Source organism: Alosa alosa, chromosome 4 (assembly GCF_017589495.1).
Source record: "Alosa alosa isolate M-15738 ecotype Scorff River chromosome 4, AALO_Geno_1.1, whole genome shotgun sequence".
Taxonomy (NCBI): domain Eukaryota; kingdom Metazoa; phylum Chordata; class Actinopteri; order Clupeiformes; family Clupeidae; genus Alosa; species Alosa alosa.
The window spans coordinates 27,572,899-27,593,183 of NC_063192.1; the positions used below are offsets into that span (position 1 = coordinate 27,572,899).

A 20,285-nucleotide genomic window follows, 5' to 3' on the forward strand; every position below is an offset into this window, starting at 1 on the left:
GTCCAATCCAGTGGGGGCTGCAGATCAAAACGAAAACGATGGTTCCATGCTATCCATGTGGGGTTACATGCCCACCAAGTTTTGTGTACCCGGTCTTTCAGTGTCCGGGAATCTTTGTTGGTGCACGTCACTAAATGTACACATAAATTATTTTATTGTAAGGCCCCCATGAACGAAAGTACACAAAACTTGGCATGCATTCAGAGGGTGTCATAATGATCCTACACTTTTAATTTCGTGCAGTTTTGACCTTGTCAGCCAGAGATATTGAGATGAAAAACACCTAATTTTTGCTTTTTAATTTTTAACTAGGTGGCGCTATACATGAAATAAGTGGTAATGGGATGGGTTGACATGCCCCTTAAGACCAACATACAAAAAGGTGGACCTCCTAGGCCCTACGGTTCTCGAGATATTCACAGAAAACTGTGCCCGGCCCCTACAGGCCAGTTGGTGTAATATAACAGAAATTCATTTATTGTGTGGCCCCCATGAACAAAATTCCACGAAACTTGGCGTGCATTCAGAAGGTGTCAAAATGATCCTACACCTCCAATTTCGTGCAGTTTTGACTATGTTAGGTCACAGATACCTACAATTACAACACCTCATTTTTACTTTTTTTTGTGTTTAACTAGGTGGCGCTATACATGAAATTAGTGGTTATGGAATGGGTTGACATGGCCCTTTGAGATCAAACATACAAAAAAGGTGGTCCTCCTAAACCTTATGGTTCTCGAGATATTCACAGAAAACTGTGTCTGCCCTACCCTCCTTTAGGGGGTGCAGTCCAGCGTGGGGGCTACAGATCAAAACGAAAAACGATGGTTCCATGCTATCCATATGGGGTTACATGCCCACCAAGTTTTGTCTACCCGGTCTTTCAGTGTCCCGGGAATCATTGACGGAAATTTGGACATGCTAAAAAAAAAAAAAAAAAAATCTGACTAAACCTATATGACCGCCGCTTAGCTGCTTGTGGCGGCGGTCATAATAATACAAATAATAACTAGATGTACCGCAGAGTGGTACAAAATATGACCGCCGCCCAGTCCAGCACATTTTTTCCACAAAAATAAGTCACGTTTGTTAAATTATGTTAATTTTCTACTTTGTTCCTTTTTTTGTGTTTGTAATTGAGTGTGTGCAGAATGTGTGGTTGTTTTTGTGTACAGTATATGTGTGCTTCTGTGTGTGTTTATTGAGTGTGTGTGCCTGAATGTCAGTTAGTTTTTTTTTTGTGTGTGTTTGTTTGTGTATGTAGGTGTGTTTGTATGTGTGGGTGCATGTGTGTGAGGGTGTGTGTGTGTGTGTGTATGTGTGTTTATGTGTTTGTGCGTGTTTGTGTGTGTCGTTTGTGTGCATGTATGTGTGTGTGCATGTGTAGTGTGCTATTCAACCACTTTACTAATAACCTAGCCCATCTGTTACAATAATGCATACAGAACTGGTTCCTTCCTTCAAAATACTGTAGAGGACTAGTGAATCACCATCATTTAGCAATGTTAACAAACATACATCAAATGTAAAGTATATATATATATATATAAAGGGGTGAGAAGTGCTAATGTAACAACAACATATTACAGTTATAGCACTTTTCTTGACACTCAAAGTGCTTCACAGGAGAGGCGGAATCTCACTAGGCACCCTCAATGTGTAGCACCCATCTGAGTGATGCACACCAGCCATTATGTGCCAGAATGTTCACCACACACTAGTTTCAGGTGGAGAGTGAAGGAGTGAATGAACCAATTACACACTGGGAGGATGATTACAAGGCCAAATTGAATGAACCAAGTTGGGAATTTAGCCAGCAAATCAGGGAACCACCTACTCTCTGCAATAAGTGCCATGGGATCTTTAACAACCATGGTGAGTCAGGACCTCAATTTAACATTCATGCAAAGAAAAACATCTCCTGCAGTACAGTGTCCCTGTCACTGCAATAGGACATTGGGATTGATATTTGTTTGGTGGCTTTTGGCCACAGGGAAGAGTGCCACTTACTGGCCAGCCACCAACACCACTTCTAGCAGGAACTTACTCTTGCAAGGAGGTTTCTTATCCAAGTACTAACTAAGCCTGCTTAGCTTCAGTAATTCAGCAAAGTCAGGGTATCTGCTGGTCTGGCTGCTGGCTAAAAACAAAAGGTGAAAGGCATATATGATTCTAACTGTCTCACTGAATTGCATTAGGCACACTCAATTACCCCACCTCCATCTTGGCTGTTCATAATTCTGAGAAATTCTTGAATTGTGTGTGTGCATGTGCATGCATGCGTACATATGTCTACTGTGTATGTATGTGTCATATGATTACTGTGAATGTATGTGTGTGTGTGTGTATCTGTTTATGCACATGTGTGCATATGGAATGGGTTAACATGATCCCTGGAGGCAAACATACGCAAAAAATGGGTGATCCTAGGCCCTACGGTTCTCAAGATATTCACAGAAAACTCTGTTGGTGTACAGTCACTAAATGTACACATAAATTAATGTATTGTATGGCCCCACATGAACAAAAGTCCTAGGAAACTTGGCATGCATTCAGAGGGTGTCATAATGATCCTACACTTTCAATTTCGTACAGTTTTGATCATGTCAGCCAGAGATATTGTGATTACAACACCTAATGTTTTGCTTTTTAATTTTTAACTAGGTGGCGCTATACATAAAATGAGTGGTTATGGGATGGGTTGACATGACCCCTTAAAACCAACATACAAAAAAAGGTGGTCCTCCTAGGCCCTACGGTTCTCGAGATATTCACAGAAAACTGTGTCCGGCCACCTACAGGCCAGTTGGTGTACAGTAACATAATTTAATTTATTGTATGGCCCCCCAAGAACGGAATTCCACGAAACTTGGCGTGCATTCAGAGGGTGTCATAATGATCCTACACTTCCAATTTCGTGCAGTTTTGACCATGTCAGGTCACAGATACCTGCGATTACAACACCTCATTTTTACTTTTTCATTTTTAACTAGGTGGCACTATACATGTACATGAAATGAGTGGTTATGGAATGGCCCCTTATGATCAACATACAAAAAAAGGTGGTCCTCCTAAACCCTACGGTTCTCGAAATATTCAGAGAAAACTGTGTCTGCCCTACCCTCCTTTCGGGGGGTCCAGTCCAGCCGGGGGGCTACAGACCAAAATTAAAAACAATGGTTCAATGCTATCCTTGTGGGGCGACATGCCCATTAAGTTTTGTGCACCCTGGTCTTTCTTGATATCCTTGATAAAAAATTGCTCATGCGAAAAAAGAAATCTGACTAAACCTATATGACCACCGCCTTGCTGCGCAGCAGTCATAATAATAACAACATTTATTTATATAGCTTTATATTACAGCAGTAATATTACAGTAGTAATAATACACTACTATTACAGTAGTTTGCAGTAGCTGTAGTTTGCAGACTTACTGGAGGGCATGGTGCCTGTGTGTCTGTGTGAATATGACGTGAAGTGAGAACCACATCCTGTCATTGTTACATTACATATTTTCAACTGAATTCAACTGTTTGCTTTATTAGAGAGAGACAATGACAAGAGAAGGAGGTTCACACAGACTCAGAAGAATGAAAAGAGTTTGGCTTTTTCTATTTGCTTGTATCTTTGTTGTCGGTAAGTTTGAAGTAAAATTTTGCATGTCTGGCTGTTAGCTCATCTAACCACTGTTGGATTCTGTGGTTGTTGCGTTGTGTTTTAGTTCTAATGTCTGTATTGAAGATGGTCAATAAAGCTTGACTGCGGGATCAGGATCGGCGATTAGATGATGATTTAGATGGTACAATAATGAATTACACATCAGAATACAGTGAGAATACCCCAGAATGCTACACCAATATGCACAAGTGTTGCCATTACTGTTTTTACCATTGTATTTTATAATCCTGTACTGGCATTAACTCTCTCTTTCTCTCTCTGTATGTGTGCGTGTGTGTGTGTGTGTCAGTGTGTGTATCTGTGTTTGTGTATTTATATGTAGCCAAAAATAATGACGACAAAAACTATAAAAGTCATTCAGTTAATACTGATGTTGAAGTTACATTCGAACTTGATAATGAATATGATGGTGATTATGAGTATGACGATCCACCAAATGACACAACAACTCTCAAGAACAATGTATCAGCCACAGCTGAGTCTGTTGTTCCAGTTATATTCAAGGGTTAAAGTGAGGGGGAATGGGGAGGAACGCAGTTCCGCCACCTCAGATAAATTAATAATAAATACATTCTTTCATATCAATGATGTAGCGCAATGATATTGTTAAAATAAATAGTGAGTTAATTTTTCGTGTGAGTATGCTGTCCAACGATGAGTCATTTTTCCCCGTTGCACCGACACTGGATTTTAGGGTTCCCTCAGCTGCTAAATCCCACTTTAACCACTGGTTATATTCACACTTCATGGTGAGGGTGATGGCTATGATTATGAGTATACCAATCAACCAGACGACACGGACCATACCACAACTCTCAGGACTAGTCCCTCTACCAGCCCTTTATGATGAATGAGACACCTGGGCATGAGGATCACCTTGAAGATACACCTGCCTCCATTTTATTAACACATAAGGATTATGTTGGCAGTGAGTATGACAATCTCCCTCTTTCTTCTTCACTGATCAAGAATGTGGGACTACTTGCCTAACCACAGAAAACACCAGAAGCTTGCTCGCCCTCTTCATCTTTTGAGAACACTGGTGGTGGCTGTGGTAACTGTACGGCATAGGGTTCAACAGCCTCTTAAGTGTTCCTCAACACCCATAAAGTGCAGCATGTTAAACAAGAAAAAAAATCACTTAAAATGTCATAGCACAAAATTCTGAGCTTATTTTTCTGTGTGTTATGTTTTATTTATCTTTCCTGTGATTTGGATGTAGGCTAGTGGTTGGACAAGATGTTTTATGTTAGTCTACTGCACTGCAGCAGACAGGGTATCAGTTTCACAAGGTGGGATTGTTAAGTACAATCTAAATGTGAACCGAAACCAAAAGAACTGTCAAACGTTCACACTGACTTAGAAAAATATAAATAAAAGGTTGCAGTTCGCTTGCGTCATTCTTGTTGGTTAGTTTCAGGTAAATTTAGTTGCAAGCTAATTCATCTAACCACTTTGTACATGCATTGCATTGGCTGTTTTAACCACTTGCTTAACTGCATTTATAATCCTGCACTGACATTATTGTGTGTGTGTGTGTGTGACTAGCATGACTATCAACTAGACTACAGAGCAACACCCAGTCACCTGAACAACATTTTACCATTTCTAAAGACATACCCTCCTGAGAACCGAGAAAAAAAAGTGTCCTCCAATTTCTTTTATGTTCCGTTTTCCTATCTGTTTAGGATAAAAAAAAAACATCTTACAATTTTTAATTTTATAGCATGTCCACTGTGGTGGACAAAAGGACCGTTTTTCTTTTTTCTGGATTGTTGTGCGATAATTATTTTTTTAGACTTACTCTTCTTCCCCATCTTCTTGAGGTACAGGTTCATAGTCATCATCTCTGTTTCACTCACTCATCTGAGAGCTCCAAATCTGACCCCCCCTCATCCATCCTATACAGAATTCTCTCCTAAAGTTTCCCCAAAATAGTATTTTGGTCCTGATGTCCCTTATGATGGACGTTCAGAGGCACTATTATTTCAAAAGTTAAATAATTTCACTTCTTTCAAAATGAATCATATTGTAACGATTGATGCAACAAACAGATGTCCAATCAAAGGTTTATTAGCGTAAGCGGGGATCACTCATTCCCCAAGACACCATTACACAGGAAACACAAGGGAAGTCACTAAAACAAGCACCATACACAAACAGGGTAGTCACACATGGGGTAAACACATGAGGTACAACCTGAAGAAAGACTACACAAGCTAACACCTACACGACACGGTAAACACAATTACACTCACAAAAACCCGACAACCCTACAATTACAAGGAATTTAGCATTCACATGCATATAGTTACTGGGAGTAAGAAATGCAGTGAAATTATGTCTGGTGTCAGCCTATTTGTGCATTAATGCCATAACGGGTGCAGTAGAAGTGGGCATTCAGTGGCAAGGGCTGCAGTCCATCAGTGGGTGGGGGTACCAACAAACAAGCAGCAGGGGCAAGGAAAAACTCCCTTACCAAGGGATGGGCAGATCCACGGCTCAAGGGGCAACCTGATTACACCATTTAGCATTCACACACACAACATTCTGGGGAGCCCCCTGCGGCTGGTCCTTAGCCTCTGCCATAACGTCGGTGTGGGCATTCACTCGCTCAGTCCATCACATGGGTACCACAAACAACCGTGGGATGCACCCCGGGAGCTCCTTTTCAGCAACTGCTAGCGGTCCAGTGCAGGGTTTTGTCATTCACATGGCTTAGGGTTAGGGTTTAGCTCCTTTCATGACAGCCCTCATTTGTTCAGTTAGGGAGGGTTTATGTGTCATGACAGTGTCATGTCACTCTTATGTAGATACCTTCAAGTAAAGTGTTACCAAACATTGGTAGCTCACGGCCATATTCATTTTGTGAAAGTAGTTCTCGGAGGGAAAAAGCTGTAGACCCCATGTATTATGCACTTAAATCCTAAGATACCATCACATATTCTGTGTAGCAGGTTGTGGTAAGGTTTGGTTTTGGGGTTAAGGTGAGTTGAAATCATATGAATATCACTAAACATAACTGGATAGCCTAACTGTAAGTGTGTAAATTAGAGAAACAAATACAGAAGTAATCTGGTGCCAAGAGAAGCTGACAAAACACATAAAAAATGCATAACTAGAAGTGTACTTGAAGTGTGAAATGATATCTTGCAACATTATGGATAGTGTAACTAAACCTGTGGAGCCACTGTGTGAGGTGTGTTGGAGTGTAATGGGTTCTTTCTTTGTCCACACTACACCCTTCCACCAATTGTCCTAAAAACAGCACTGATAGATTTAGCAAAGCCTTACTTACAGCAGAGCTGGCAACTCTCCCACATTGATAGTGAGATTCATTCATTTGATTTGCTCCACGCCCTCTTACACCAATCAAATGTGTGAGGGTTGGCAGCTCTGCTTGCAGACAAATAATTACCGGTAATAACCTATTGTGAACCTATTCAAACCCTGTTTGTGTGAACTAGTTAACTAGTGAGGACCAAAATATGCACACTAGAACCTATTCAAACCCTGTTTGTGTGAACTAGTTAACTAGTGAGGACCAAAATATGCACACTAGTTAACTAGTGGGGGCCAAAAGGCATATCAGTCAGCTAGTTGAAAGCTTTTGGGTCTCACTAGTTAACTAACTAACTCTCCCTATGTCCAAATAGAACATGATAACCAATCACAGTGCAGAATTTCACGAAATCCCACCCACGCAACATTTGCATGTGGCACACAAGTTAACAGTGTGACACTTACATAATAATAATAATAATAATAATGCATTTTATTTATGGGCGCCTTTTTGAACACTCAAGGTCACCTTACAAAATAAACAATAAAACATTCAATCCATTAAACAAGCAATCAGAAATAACATTACTGTAACATTACAATACATTAACATTACAATACATGTAAACTAGTGAAGGCAGAACTGCTCACAAGTTAAGTAGTGAGGTCTAAAAAGTGTCACTAGTTTACTAGTGTGCACCAAAACACCCACTAGTGAACTAGTGATGGCAATTTCCATTCGACTAGTTAACTAGTGAGGTGCAAAAAGTGTCACTAGTTTACCAGTGTGCCCCAAAATGCCCACCTAGAAAACATGGCTGACTTCGTCCAGGCTGTTCTAAGAGCAAACCTTTATAAACTAAGATCGTTTGAGCATAAATATATGTTTTGATAATATGTCTAGTGACAAAGTTGTGGTGTATTGCTGTAATTTTCGTTCAGTTAATGTCTACAATCTTTAGTTTTTCAGTTATTAGTCTGAAAATCGCGATAAAACTGGAGGCATTTGTATATGGTTGCCTAGCAACAAAACGTTTCAGTAACATGAATATTGATGATAACATTGCAAATGTGGCAAGACTAGCTCAAGTGGTTAAGCAGCAGGAGATCATGTGGGAGACCAGAAGTGCATGAAGTTTTTTTCTTGATCTTTGAGCTTTTAATTACTTTTGAAAGCATGTGCAGTTAATGTGTACAATCTTTTGTTTTTCAGTTATTAATCAGAAAAGCGTGACTGAATGGATACATATATGCCTGTGGTTGCCTAGCAACAATAAACAAAGAATAATATTAAAATCGATCCCTTGAATCTTTGGTGTGGATCACTAAGAGCTCACTTGTTAAAGCATGGGGTTTCCCTGTTATTATTAAAAAACATTTTGACAGAATATGAGATACTGCATACTGCAGGCTCTGCTATACTGAAGTACTGTTGCAGAGCAGTGTGTCACTTTAGCCACTAGGGGCACCCATCAGGACCTGATCGCGAGGCTATGAACAGTAAATTTACATTTAGACTGGGTGGGATTCTTACATAATACCCAATAGGAGTCTTCTACCCACCCTCTCATTAGAATTTGCATAATAGCCGTTTCAGGCACTAGTTAACTAGTGAGCTGCTTCACTGCCACACATGCAAACTAGTGAGACTTCAATTGTTCCACTAGTTAACTAGTGGACAAAAATGGTCAGCTTGTTTCTCTTTTTAGGTGTAACTAGTTAACTAGTGAACAAAATATACATGCCACTAGTTAACTAGTAAGGCCCACAACACCCTCACTAGTAAACTAGTGGGTATTTTGGCCTTTACATGTTAACAAGTGACCATTTTGGCATCTCACTAGTTAACTAGTGGGGCTGAAATGGCCTTCACTAGTTAACTAGTGGGCATTTTGGGGCACACTAGTAGGGGGGGTTTGGCGCTCGCGATGATCATGCAATGACCCAAGGGTGAAATTCACTCAGAACCATTGCTTTAATTTAAAGGAGATGGGAGATGCGAGGTTAATCCACTGAATTCAAACATATCTAAAAACATATACTTTTGTTTGAAAAGTCATCAATTAAATGTATTTTTTTTTGGTCTGTGGTAAAGGACGCGGACTGATGCCCAGAGCCAGATGAAGAAAACCACCATCGGGATCTTTGTAATCAAACATGAGGGTGCCAATGCCTCCACTAGAAGATGTAGACATTATAGTTGAATCACTAACAATGTAACAAAACTAAACATGCTGTGTTTAGCAGAGATATTTTTCTGTTCATTGCATTTCTATTTTACTAAAAAATGTCCCTGATGGATTGATGAGAATGGAGACAAAGGTTGCTGCTAAATAAATGCAGATTTGTTTTGAAGACCGTGTGTCTGTTTGCTATTTCAACACATTTGTTCAATTTTAGACATTTTATTTTATTTAGAAATGTTATGCATAACAAATTCAACTTGTTTACTTTGGATTTACTTAAGAACTTTGTGTTTAGGATGAGTTTACTTAACAAAGTTTTATCAAGTGTGGTTCCACGTAACTGTATCACTTAAACGTAACTTAATGTGGATGTGTGCTAGATATCTTTTTAACTTAAATTAATTGAACATAACAATGTGACTTTGATTGAACAGGACAGTATTGAGTCCATGTAAGAATGCTGAATTAATTGAACATAACAGCATTAAGTTGGTTGAACACAGCCATATTAAGTTGGTTCAATGTAAGAATACTAAATAAAAATAAAGGAATTCAATTACTTACCAAATACTTTATTCACTCTTGTTCAGTTAATGTTATTTATTTGAGTCAATTGTAAAGAATATAGTATCTTTAGAGTTATTTAATACAGTTTCGTGGAACCACTTGACAAAACATTTTTAATTAAATCCAACAAGATATTTTTTTGAGTGTAGTTAACTAGTGAGCAGTTCTGCCTTTACTAGTTTACATGTGTCACACTGAAGCCACTAGTTTACTAGTTAAAGTTCCTTTGGCCAGCATGTTAACTTGTGTGCCACATGCAAATGTTGTGGGTGGGATTTCGTGAAATTCTGCGCTGTGATTGGTTGTCATGTTCTATTTGGACATAGGGAGCCAATAGAAAGCCTTAATTTCCAGAGTTCTCCGCCTCCTAATTTTAATTCTGCGCCACTAGCTGACTAGTGTGAATTTAGGCTTCAACTAGTTTACTAGTATACATTTATGACCTCACTAGTTAACTAGTTTGGACAAAGGATGCATCAACTAGTTAACTAGTGAGCCTGCTGCCATCACCTAGCTAGCTAGTAAGCCATTTATGGTTCACTAGTTAACTAGTGATATTGACCTACTGCAACTAGTTAACTAGGAGTTTTGCCTTCACTAGTAAACATGTGCACATTTTTGGCTGTCACTAGTTAACTAGTGAGACCCAAAAGCCTTCAACTAGCTGACTGGTATGCATTTTGGCCTTTACTAGTTAACTAGTGGACATTTCTGCCTTTCACTAGTTAACTAGTGAAGCTAATATGTGTTCACTAGTTAACTAGTGGGCATTTATGCTGTCACTAGTTAACTAGTGTGCACAAACATGGCTCACTAGTTAACTAGTTGACAAAAATGGCTTGTATGTTGGCCTGATATCAAGATATCAGAATAAATGCCCAAGCGGCTGGCCAAATTACATAGAAGTTAGCAAGTGGGAATTTGACATTCAATAGTCAGCTAGTAAACATTTTTGTACCTTACTAGTTGACTAGTAAAATATAGAAGTCTTTAAACTAGTTAACTAGTGCACATTTCAGTGTCCACTAGTTAACTAGTGAAAATGCTGAGCATTACTAGTTAACTAGTAAGATATGAAACATATGAACTAGTTAACTAGAGAGAATTGGGCCTTACTAGTTAACTAGTGAGCATTTTGGCTGTCACTAGTTAACTAGTTCACACAGAAATGGCTCACTAGTTAACTAGTGGACAGAAATGGCTTGCATGTACATGACAATTATGCCTGATATCAAGATATCTGAATAAATGCTCAATCGGCTTGCCATAGATTTGGATTTCTTACATTTTACATCTTACCTTCTGCTTTGTTTTGTACCGTGGTTAACATTTGAAAGTAAGCAAGGATTGTGTATTCTGTCAAATTAGGAAGTTGGGGAAAAGGGAATCACAAAACTTGACCAATGTCTTCACTACACAAAGAGTAAAGAAAAGGTTATGCACAGCTCTAATAATAATTTGTATCTACCCAATTCACACAGATAAAAACACTTGAAACACATAAACAAAGACATACAAACACAAACATGCACACACACCCACACACACCACACAAAAGGTACCCTGGCACACACATCCAGCAGACATAAAGCCAAATCCACACAATCATACCTCCCTACCCTTCCACACAACAAATCCACCACTAGTGTTGTCACGATACCATAATTAATGTTTCGATACCGATACCAAGTCAAGAATTGCGATTTCGATACTTTTTAAAAATGTATTTGATTTGGGGGCCCCACCACCTTGACATCATCATCAGTAATATTGAATACTGTAGTGTGATCATTCACACCAGTGGCCATCCCAGTCACTGGTTTGTGTGACTCTGTCCACACAAACACACATGGAAAATGATGGCTTATGTCATATTTTATATATTCTGCATAATTACTAGTAAATATATTTAGCAATTTGAAAACTATTCTAAAACTATAACTATTTTTAAACTATTACACTTAGGCATATCTTTAATGTGGTGTGTAGGTCTAATTGAGTGCACATTGGTGACGTGTAGGTGTAATTGAGTGCCTGTCACTTTAAGAGATAAGTGAGAGTAATTGACCTTGACTCACGGTTTTAGTCTAGTGAATAAAAGTTGCACATAGCGCATAAGGATATGTGGATGCAATTAATTATGTTTTGTATGTCATTAGATAAAATAAATGTTAAAAAAATGTACAAGTCGAAGAAAATCTTTCTGGGATCATAAAAGAGATAAGTGTCTTGCAATGTTCATTAATGATTTTAGCGAGCACTATTGTCAAACGTGACCTGAGCTAGCGGGATAGTTAGCAAGGATCTCTCTTCAGATGTAAAAGTTTGCGATGGTTGCTTAGCCTATTTCTAAATTACATTGAACCCAAATAGTAGGCCTAAATGACCAAAAGCCCACAGCCTAGGTAGGTTAGAAACACAAACTTGAGAGATGCAAGTGAGCAAATCAACTTGATATTAGCCTATTATTATGTGTTACCATAGCATCACTTGAACTAGCAGCCATGTCTCACTGTTTATAGCACGACAGCTGCGCTTACGTGTGTGTGAGGAGAAAAGACGTACAACCACAGGTTAGGGGAGGAGGCGCTAGATGCCAATTGTGCACACGCATAATTACTTCAAAAGAACACGGTCATTCTCAAAAGTATCGATACTAATAAAATTAGGCATCGTGACATTTTTAATTTCAGGGTATTGCGATACTTTTGTAGAATTGGTGCACCGTGCAACACTAGTTGCAACAGTTACCTTGAAAAAGTAATCTGATTACTGATTACTCCTTTAAAAAGTAACTTAGTTACTTTACTGATTACTTGATTTTAAAAGTAACTAAGTTAGATTACAAGATACTTTATTAGTTACTTTCAGCAGCTGCCGACAACACCCCCACCGCCTCAACATAAAAATAATAACCGGTTTTGCCAATACTCACTATACTGGAAGTGCATTTTAACAGTAATGCCAACAATGTTTATTACACGGCTCTTCAAGGCAAGTAGAACGCTCCATTGGCTTGAATGGGATTTTCCAACGTTCTGCGGTCTGCTAGATCTGAATAACAGACCGTTGCTAAGTATAACAGACCGCTGTCAAGGAAAATGGGCTTTGTGCTTCTATTTCACGTCTTTCATATTACTGCGCAAGTAGTCTGGCCACTTATCACTTTAGAATACTCTGTTGCTAAGCTACGCGAGTTGACCTGCAGATACTTTGTAACGGACAAACTTTCAATTCATCCGGCGCAATGGATGAGTTTAATATTAGTTTTAATATTCTTGGAGATTACCCAGATTTCGATTCTTGGATGACCTACACAATTGCGAAGTTACATGGCAAGAAAGACCTACTCAATTCACGAAGTTACATGGCAATTAGGGCAGGGATATCTTGACATTTCACAACCCTTGATATAATGATCATCATTAAAATTATTGTTAAATCAATATTTTGTTGCCGGTGTTGATTGCTTTAGTGGGTAGCCGTGTAATAAGCGGGATAATGTATAGAACGGCCGGTCATTGTCGGGAAATAGGTCCCTTCAGGCGGTCATTGTCAGGGCCTGTCCGGGACTGTCGGGACCTATTCCCGACAATGACCAGCGCTCTATACATTATCCCTTACATAGCAGACGTCCCAACCTAACCTACTTAGATACTGAAATGCAGATGTTTGTTCAATAATGTCTAGTCAGTACACCAAATAAGGAAGGCCTATTGATAGACTTCTAGTTGTAGACTGTTTATGAATGAAAGGAGCTATTTCGTTTTTTTTTTTTTTTTAAAAGAAGGCAAAATAGTGTGATATTTTCACATATTTGCCAGTGATGTGTAAATCCTCCCATAGACGTACATCATTTCAAAATAATAAGTCTAAATTAAAAAAAACTATGACAACTCATTGATAGGCTCTCTCAAGTCTGTAAAAGGCTTGCTAGTCTTTCACCAGAGAGGGTGCTCCATTATAAATCAAAAATGTAATATTGCAGCCTTCATGTCAGCTATAAAAATATGAGAACATGGACCTACTACATCAGGATACTCTGTAAACATTTTACACATAATTAGGAAGCTACTTTGCTGTTCAGTGTGTGATGTGTTTAAAGTGGTACTACGTTTAAAGAAACATATTCTTTGTTTCAAGTGCATAAGAAAATACCACATTATGATGATTATGGTTATGGTTACCCTTAACAAATACAAAACAATATAATACTTAAAACAGGGATCAATCAATAGCCTAATGAAATAAACAATGAAAATGAGGGGGGAAAGCAATAATAAATAATAATGCCCATTCAATCAATAAAATAACAACAATAACATGGTAAGACTACATTAAGGAGAATATCAATAATAAACAATGTCAAATTAATCAACAGCCTATAGTGAAAATAAAACAGTACTACTGCATACAAACCATAATGTATAAGAAGTGCTTAAAAGACCAAAAACTATCACAAGAACGAAGAGCACTGGGCAACTCATTCCAACAACATGGAACCACTGAGGAAAAGAGTCTTGAATTTGACCTAGCGTTTAAGACTGATTCGACACAACAGACGCTCATCAGAAGACCCGCGGTGGGCGGTTGGGGATGTATATCTTGATCATTGAATTAAAATAACAAGGAGCAGATCCAGTCAGTGTCCTATAGGCCAAAGTGAGAGATTTAAATGTAATTCTGGCTACTGTAGGGAGTAGGGGTGTAACGGTACACAGAAGTCACGGTTCGGTTCATACCTCGGTTCGGACATCACGGTTCGGTACGAGTCCGGTACAATGGAGGGGAAAGCAAAACATAAATGCAGAAAGCTATTTTTTTATTGTGCATGTCTCAGGCTGTACCACCTAGTGTCATACAGTCTCTTCCCTGAGCTATCTGCAACAGCCTGAAGTGTGTAAGATGTAGGCTAAACAGTACAATAAGTACCCAGACTTCATCTGTAACTTGTAAACAAGATAAGACAATCAGCTATAAAACTGAAAATAGGCCTACAGCATCTCTTATTTCTGAAAGTGCAAATTACATAGAATAATGATTTTTAAAAATCCACTTAAGCAATTCCTTCAACATCCGTGTTTAGTTGTATATGGAAGAGTCTACAATTTGCTGTAAATATTTTTCAGTGTGTACAGTAATAATCTACTAACTGTGAAAATATCACACTATTTTGCCTTCTTTTAAAAAAAACGAAATAGCTCCTTTCATTCATAGTCTACAACTAGAAGTCACGTGACTTTGCCCTTCGACGTTAACTCGCATGGTTTGTTTATTAGCCTGGTTAGCATTGACACTTTCTTTAACACCAGCTCCTCATGTGAGAAATTACAAGTTACCCTAACATAAAGGTAACTAGATGTACCGCATAGCGGTACAAAATATGACCGCCGCTCAGTCCTGTACATCCGTTCGCCAAAATAAATCACACTTCAATTTGTCTCCATATTTTACTCCATCCCCACTCTTGAAACTTTTGTGTATGCTTGTTTGGCATGCCTGAGTGTGTGTGCAGCGGGCTGCACAGAAAGTACCCTACTGGTGCTGAAAAGGTGAATAGATTGTAGAATAGCCAAAGAAGATGTAGAATTGTTATAAAACCTTTAAAATCTCTAAACAATCACAAGTAGGGCAGTTCATCACAGTTCATCCATTGCAACTGGATTGATGAAAGGTCACTTACACCTGTAGGCTACATTGTATTTGGGAAAAGCAAAAGGTATCAGCATAATGTTATTTATTTATTTATTTTTTTATGTATTTATAAACAAAACATCTCTGTCAGTTCCATGCCGTTTTCAACAGCTATCAAAAAAACAAAGGTCATTTTTGGATGGATGGATTTTTTTGTGAATGTTTCTTCTTCTACATAAGATTTTAGTCATCTTTAGTTCATGTAATACTTTTATTGTCAATGCACAAATTAAGTAACAGTAGTCTGAAACGTTATTGTTAATGCACAAATTAAGTAACAGTAGCCTAGTCTGAAACGAAGTGCTGTTTTACATCTAACCAGTGGTGCAAATAACTGACATGTCCAAATGGGCCTTGATGAAATGCGCCGCTAGACTGTTCATACACATTTTAACGGGCCAACGTTGAAGAGCTTTTGTCCGTTATTGTTAGTGCAAATATAGGCTGATTCATGTTCCCTTGCATTGTTTAACTGAGGTCCATGGCTAGTCTGGCTTTCATCAGACCAAGCTCAATCTTTTAAGAAATCAAAAATAAATAGCGGGAGCAGATCAGGCTGGGTTCACCCAGCCTAGTCCATAGGCACCGATATTGTTTAATTTTCCATTGAGATATACACGCTTGGCTATTCTAAATGCAAAAATGCATCAGGGAGTTATGACAAAACGGTAACTAACAAACTAGATCCTAATAGAAAGTTGTTAGCTTCCTAAGCTACAGGTAGGATTATTATAGGTAGGCCTATTGACAACATAAATTGTCAATAGGCTATGCTGGCTTACACAAATAAAATCTCCTTTGAAACCAATGGCTTCTCTTACAGTATCAAAGTGGACTTAAACTGTCATATCGGGCTTAAAAGTTGTAATAACATTCACGCAGCTCCATGAGTCAATGAAAGCGCAAATGAAGTAGCCACTTCTAAATGGGACCTACTACACAGTAGCTTAAGGTGTTTTGCTAAAACAGCCATAATGAAATGAAGGTGTCATTGTTTGGATACTTCACACACACGTGCTTTTTTAATTTCACAGACTACAACTACCAAGCTGTAATCAAAGCACATCGATTCCCCCTCACACACCCTGCACGCACTTAAAACAAAATAAACAGGCTGCCTCAGTCTCAATGCATGTATAGGCAAAACTGCATCAGACCGGTGTAACGCTGGTAAATCTTCCATTGCACAGAATGATTTTGTAGCACGTGCAATAAATGACAGTCGAAAAGATACAAACAGTGCTGCTATACATTTGTTTGGTATAACCGCATTTATAGTTTTCTACAAATGCAATAAATCAAATGCCTCCATCACTCAACCAACGCTTAACGGTAACATTACCTAGGTCCTTATTGATATTACAAGATTAACATTACCTGCAGTAAAAAAACCAAGCATGTCCGATAAACATCCTCAGATTTATTTCGCTTCAAGAAGAAATGGGAATTACACTTCATGTGAACATCGCCCTATCCTTATTAGATGTTCGCTGCGGTAAATTACAGTCCTTGTATGAAGCGCCCATTGTTTTTCCAACCCCTTTAACTTCCAACAAAATTACGCCTCACTGCAACGAGCAAGCGCCATCTAGTGGACAAACGACTACTTCTCGCCAATACTGAAAAATGCAGCCATGATGATGATGATGAATATTTATTTTGGCTTTCTTTTAATCCTACTGATTTTCATTTTTTACCTGGGGCAAATCACAAATGAGTGATTATGAGCCAGGTTTATGTGGGCCCTGAGACCAACATACCATAAAAGATTCACAGAGAACTGTGTTCGCCCTACCCTCCTTTCGGGGTCCAGTCCAGCGGGGGCTGCAGATGAAAAAACTAAAAAATGACGGTTCCATGCTATCCATATGGGGTACATGCTCACCAAGTTTTGTGTACCCCGGTCTTTCAGTGTCCCGGGAATCCTTGTTGGTGTACGTCACTAAATGTACACATAAATTATTTTATTGTAAGGCCCCCCATGAACGAAAGTACACAAAACTTGGCATGCATTCAGAGGGTGTCATAATGATCCTACACTTTAATTTGTGCAGTTTTGACCTTGTCAGCCAGAGATATTGAGATGAAAACACCTAATTTTATGCTTTTTAATTTTTAACTAGGTGGCGCTATACATGAAATAAGTGGTAATGGGATGGGTTGACATGCCCCCTTAAGACCAACATACAAAAAAAAGGTGGACCTCCTAGGCCCTACGGTTCTCGAGATATTCACAGAAAACTGTCTCCGGCCACCTACAGGCCAGTTGGTGTATAGTAACATAAATTAATTTATTGTGTGGCCCCCCATGAACGGAATTCCACAAAACTTGGCGTGCATACAGAGGGTGTCATAATGATCCTACACTTCCAATTTCGTGCAGTTTTGACTATGTTAGGTCACAGATACCTTCAATTACACCACCTCATTTTTACTTTTTTTGTGTTTAACTAGGTGGCGCTATACATGAAATGAGTGGTTATGGAATGCGTTGACATGGCCCCTTGAGATCAACATACAAAAAAAAATGGTCCTCCTAAACCTTACGGTTCTCGAGATATTCACAGAAAACTGTGTCTGCCCCACCCTCCTTTCGGGGTGCAGTCCAGCGTGGGGGCTACAGATCAAAACGAAAAACGATGGTTCCATGCTATCCATATGGGGTTACATGCCCACCAAGTTTTGTCTACCCCGGTCTTTCAGTGTCCCAGGAATCATTGACGGAAATTTGGACATGCGAAAAAGAAAAAAAAAAAAAAAAAAAAAAAAAAAATCTGACTAAACCTATATGACCTGGCTGCAAGCGGGTGGTCATAATTACCACGCGATTTACATAGCTTTCTGTCATTATGAAATCATTAAATTTAAATGGCAGAGTCAGTGCCCCTCAAAAAATAACATTTAAGACCCATTTCACATCAGACTACACAAAAGTATACCCAATTGTCTCATAAGAGTAAAACATAATGATAGTATTGCACACTGCACTGTTTGTAACAGTGACTTTAGCATTGCTCACGGCAGGTTAAATGATTGCAAAAGACTTGTTGAGGTGAGTTTAACAAGTGTAATTTAATTTGCATATTACTCAGGCCTATACTAGATGGCTAGTTGCCAAGGCTACATGAAAAGGCCAAACTACCAAAATCTACATATTTTACTATCACAATTTCTATCAATAGGCCTTCCTTATTTGGTGTACTGACTAGACATTATTGAACAAACATCTGCATTTCAGTATCTAAGTAGGTTAGGTTGGGACGTCTGCTATGTAAGGGATAATGTATAGAACGCTGGTCATTGTCGGGAAATAGGTCCCGACAGGGCGGACCGGACCGCCCTGAAGGGACCTATTTCCCGACAATGACCGGGCGTTCTATACATTATCCCGCTTATTACACGGCTACCCACTAAAGCAATCAACACCGGCAACAAAATATTGATTTAACAATAATTTTAATGATGATCATTATATCAAGGGTTGTGAAATGTCAAGATATCCCTGCCCTAATTGCCATGTAACTCGCAATTGAGTAGGTCTTTCTTGCCATGTAACTCGCAATTGTGTAGGTCATCCAAGAATCGAAATCTGGGTAATCTCCAAGAATATTAAAACTAATATTAAACTCATCCATTGCGCCGGATGAATTGAAAGTTTGTCCGTTACAAAGTATCTGCAGGTCAACTCGCGTAGCTTAGCAACAGAGTATTCTAAAGTGATAAGTGGCCAGACTACTTGCGCAGTAATATGAAAGACGTGAAATAGAAGCACAAAGCCCATTTTCCTTGACAGCGGTCTGTTATACTTAGCAACGGTCTGTTATTCAGAACTAGCAGACCGCAGAACGTTGGAAAATCCCATTCAAGCCAATGGAGCTTCTACTTGCCTTGAAGAGCCGTGTAATAAACATTGTTGGCATTACTGTTAAAAAATGCACTTCCAGTATAGTGAGTATTGGCAAAACCGGTTATTATTTTTATGTTGAGGATTGGGGTGTTGTCGGCAGCTGCTGAAAGTAACTAATAAAGTATCTTGTAATCTAACTTAGTTACTTTTAAAATCAGTAATCAGTAAAGTAACTAAGTTACTTTTTTAAAGGAGTAATCAGTAATCAGATTACTTTTCAAGGTAACTGTTGCAACTAGTGTTGCCACGGTGCACCACCCTACAAAAGTATCGCAAGAATACCCTGAAATTAAAAATGTCACGATGCCTAATTTTATTAGTATCGATACTTTTGAGAATGACCGTGTTCTTTTGAAGTAATTATGCGTGTGCACAATTGGCATCTAGCGCCTCCTCCCTAACCTGTGGTTTAACGCCTTTTCTCCTCACACACGCGTAAAGTTTGGCTGTCGTGCTATAAACAGTGAGACATGGCTGCTAGTTCAAGTGATGCTATGGTAACACATAATAATAGGCTAATATCAAGTTGATTTGCTCACTTGCATCTCTCAAGTTTGTGTTTCTAACCTACCTAGGCTGTGGGCTTTTGGTCATTTAGGCCTACTATTTGGGTTCAATGTAATTTAGAAATAGGCTAAGCAACCATCGCAAACTTTTACATCTGAAGAGAGATCCTTGCTAACTATCCCGCTAGCTCAGGTCACGTTTGACAATAGTGCTCGCTAAAATCATTAATGAACATTGCAAGACACTTATCTCTTTTATGATCCCAGAAAGATTTTCTTCGACTTGTACATTCTTTTAACATTTATTTTATCTAATGACATACAAAACATAATTAATTGCATCCACATATCCTTATGCGCTATGTGCAACTTTTATTCACTAGACTAAAACCGTGAGTCAAGGTCAATTACTCTCACTTATCTCTTAAAGTGACAGGCACTCAATTACACCTACACGTCACCAAT

At 38.8% G+C, this 20,285-nt stretch overlaps 1 long non-coding RNA gene across 1 annotated transcript; it reads left to right on the forward strand.

The window, feature by feature from the left end:
* Positions 1–3,555: 3,555 nt before the first annotated feature.
* Positions 3,556–9,315, forward strand: LOC125293508. Its single transcript, XR_007193366.1, has 3 exons — positions 3,556–3,636; positions 3,968–4,606; positions 9,056–9,315. It is a non-coding gene; the product is annotated as an uncharacterized LOC125293508 (long non-coding RNA).
* The last annotated feature ends 10,970 nt before the right edge of the window (positions 9,316–20,285 follow it).